The following is a 4,429-nucleotide window of genomic DNA, read 5'->3' as shown; positions in this document are numbered from 1 at the left end:
GTTAATAGACGTGATGGCTCCAACGGCCAAGTATTGTATATACATATATATGTGTGTGCTCGAGCTTATACAAGTGATTATTTCCTTTTATATGCGACATGATGCTGTCCGAATTTCGGGTTGTCATAGAGGTATGCATGGCAAGTATAAGGTTATGAGCTGGTTCTCCCGGGCCTCCTCGGTTACGGGTGCCAGTCCGCCCCAATAGAATTTGAGGCGTGACAATTACAGATTGCAAAAATAGTAAAGTTAAGGTTGGGAAAATCTACAAGGACAAGTGTACTCTTATTTCAGTTATGACATGGTATGTCATTGCGCATTCCTTTAATTTCTATGTGAAAAGATCTGACAAAAAAAGATTTGTATCTTGTTTGACGTTTCAAAAGTAGTTATTTGTCTCTTGTTTATTCAATTATGCATTTAACATAAAATTGGTTGTTGTTTTACGTAACTTTATTTTTGTTATTTTTATTAAGCTGAGATACATAATTGGTCTAACTAGATACATTTTTTCTTCATCTTGTATCTCTGGTTCGGGCTATGTATATCCATATGTACCTCTTGATGTTTAGTTTTAGTGATATAAGCATACCAAAGATACATATTAGTAGTGTTAAAGATACATATTGTGCATGATAGTACATATATGTATCTCTCGTTAATTTTTTCTGTACGATAAAATACATCTTAATTTTTTAACATATTGCCGTTGAAGATACATATAAATAACGTGAGATACATCCTACAGATATATTTAATAATTAAACTAATTTACATAATTTAAGGATTGTAATGACTAAAGTTCCTTTAATTTAGCAATTAACCTAACTAATAATGGTAAAAATTGAATAAAATCCCACGAAAATAGGTATTAGTTTGTTGTTCCACATTTTTAAATAAAATTTCTTTCATATTTCGTTTCCAGTTATAAACGATTCCTACGACCTTTTTTCTTAAGTAATTGCAATGAATATTTCAGTGTTGTTACGTCATTCCTGTGTTTGGGTTAACGATATAACGTATCAGGACTAAGTAATTGAATTCAAAAAAATTGAATTAAAAAAAAAAAAGCAAGATATATATAACATACCCCTCATACACTATATGTGTCTTTAAGCTTACTAACATGTATTTTAGTATGCTGATTTCACTAAAACTTAAAAACAAGAGATATATATATATATAAAACTTAAACAAATAACAACAGATATAAGATATTGAAAAATGTATCATGTATGTGTAAATATGTATCTAAGTCTGAAATTACACAAATCTGAAATAACAAGAGATACATAAATCCACAATAATACAAAATCAGATATACAAAAAGCTTAAAATGTATCTGTTGTTTTACAGAATATATATCTTTGGTATGGATATTTGAATCAAAATAAAAAATAGTGTGAGATACATACAAAACAACCTCGTACACAATATATATCTTTAAGCTTACTAATATGTATCTTTGATATGTCTATTTCGCTAAAACTAAAAAAACAAGAGACACATATAACAACAAAAATAGTGAATAAGAGATACAAGAAATTGCTCTGAAGGTCTGCATAGATCTTAATTTTTTGTTTTGAGATGGTGATGCATAATTTTTCACCTCAGTAACTTGATGATTAGAGAGTATTTCCAAGGTGAGTGTACTTGGATTTTTCTTCCTCGGAAAGATGAATGACTTTAAATCCGTTGGTCACCGTATCATCTTCTGTCGGGGGTTCCAATGGATTTTTTGCTTCACTTAGTAAAATATTATTGGAGAAATCCATTTTGATTTCAGAAATTTTTTCATCGAGTAGAAACTTGAATTTGAAGCTAACTTTTGACGCAGGTGAGACATCTATTTTTGTATCATTTTCGTCGCTATTTGGCGATTTGGGAGGGATGGATTGAGAATTTTAATTTGAATCCATCGGATCTAGTGGTATGAAAGTGATTTTGGTTGGAGTATTCTATAGAGAAATCAGATAATTTTGCTTTGTAGAGAGATGAATACCAGGCAAAGTTGATAATAAGATATTGAATATGATTTAGGAGAAAATTTTACCTTGATTCAAAAGTTTGAATTAGAGCAAAAAAAAGAGACTGAAACCACAACAAAAAAGAAAGCGTTGAAAGAGGAGAAAATCATTGCTTAATTTGGTAAAGTTATAACCCGTAAAAGAGACATAAGATAAAAATAGTAAATAAAGTAGTAAATATTGAGATATTTCTAATATTTTTAAAGTGAAGAGATTTTTACTAGTCTTATAACTTAAGTCGTTCTTTTATGAAATTTTATAACCGAGTCTTTATTTACTTCTTAAATCATGTGTTTTGTGGTAAGTTACTATTACTCCATGTACTATTTTGTTTTGTCATTTTACTCTTATAGAACAATAATTTAATTAACCCTCAAAATGAAATAGAAGTAGTTAATTCAATTTTAAGATTAGGACTTAATATTTAGAACTCACATAAAATTACTTAAAAGAAACGGATTTAATAGTGAAGATTAATAAGCCTCATTTATTTGTATTTAATGATGATTTGTTTGAATAATTTTGATTTTAGGTCACTGAGTGTATTTGTTTACTATGATTTAAACACTTCTTCTTTAGGAGAGTGATTGAGGCTTATGTAAAGACTGTGAAGTTATTTTAGTAAGAATCATACTACCGAACATAAGTCTTTGGTGATGAATTTGAAGGTTAAGCGAAAAAAGAGGAAGAAGACTTTATATAACCGATCGAGCCCATGCCCTCTCTCTGGCAATGGGGGAGAAGTTGATGATGATTCGGGTTTGGAGGAACAGTGGGGACACAGCCGACATTTGGAATAAGACAGCTAGTTGCATTAGTATAATGTAGCTAGAGAGGTGTTAGAGGTGTCGAGAGGTAAATTTTGTGGTTATCAAGGGGATCGGTGGTGGAGAATAGAATTATTCAAGGCAAAAAAGATTATATTGCTTATGCAAAGTTAGTGGAATGCAAGAACGACAAGGAGAAGCGAACTAACAAGGAGGTGACAGCGAAGGGTAAATTAGCAGTTACGATGGCAAAGACAAATTTCGAAGGCCTGTGTGTTAATGTGATGTTGTAGAATATTTTGATAGCTTATTTATAACATAACTTCGACTCAACGACTGAGGAATTCAAAATTCAATTTTGAGATTACAAGATGAAGGCCCTATATACGAAATCACAAAATACAATTTAACTACCAAAGAAAAAAGATAGGGAGTAGGAGTAGTAATACACACACGAAGGGTGGGCAGAGACACATGCAAAGAACACAAGAAACGATGGAGTACCGTGGCCTTACATAGAATTGATACATTCGAGGTATAAGGAGGCCCATCGCCATGCTGTAGTCATAAGGGGCATCAGAATTTTCAATAATTAACAACGTTCAAAATATGAAGAATCCCAAGTGCGATATCAAATATACATATAATATAATTTTTCACAAAAGAAGATTTAAACTCTGGAAAACCACCATTCCACAGAGTTCAATACACGTTCCTTATAGTAAGATACTATTAGCATGAACTTAAAACACAATTACAATTACTACTACATATGTGCAATCCTTGCATCTCTATATTTCAGCAGCTAACTTCTTGACAATTAACTTCCAGTCACCTGTTCAAATCCTAAAATGCTCTAGCAAAAACATTCTTCTCTAATCAAAATCACAATACTAAAAGAAAGGGCAGCAAAGCTCCTGCTACGCGCAAAATTCAGGGAAGAGTTGAATTACAAGGATCAGTTATATGCAGCCTTATCTGCATTTCTGCAAAAAGTTGTTTCCACGACTTGAAGCCGCGAAAATGACAATACTAAATAGCAGCTATTCAACACCCTATTTATAAATATTATCTACTAATTAAGAATACTATACATTTTTTTTTTGTCAAACTGCATCTCTTCTTGTTGCATCTTTATCATCTACATCAATTATAATTCATTTTACCTTAATTTAGTAAGTGATCAACTAATACGAAATTTAGTAAAATCACCAACTAAATTAAAACTATAGAAAAAATTAGTTATAACTTGCAATTTTACCCCAATCAAAAATAAATAAATCCATCTTAAAATTACTCTATAATGTCGGAAAAGATACTGGGACCAAAACCAAACGAGCCCAAAGTGTTTAATTACTGTAGTTCAAAAGTCAAAACTGATAGGGGCGGAGGAAACAAGACTGTGCCTGTGCGTGCCTGTGTATATCTGTATCATTAAAGTTTACCATATTGCTGTAATTTTTTTCACTAAATATTTTGAGATAAACGTGCAACGCAGGTTACCAGAAACTATTATCCACATAATGTCTAAAGTTTACTTCAGAAAAGCTTTTCCAGCTTTCTTAAAATTGTGCAAGTCAAATAGATCGGGAGGGGAGTAGTTAATAGTAACTTTATAAACCGAACAAACAAATA

This window comes from Capsicum annuum, chromosome 4 (assembly GCF_002878395.1).
Source record: "Capsicum annuum cultivar UCD-10X-F1 chromosome 4, UCD10Xv1.1, whole genome shotgun sequence".
NCBI lineage: Eukaryota > Viridiplantae > Streptophyta > Magnoliopsida > Solanales > Solanaceae > Capsicum > Capsicum annuum.
Note: the sequence above shows the minus strand (reverse complement) of the source record.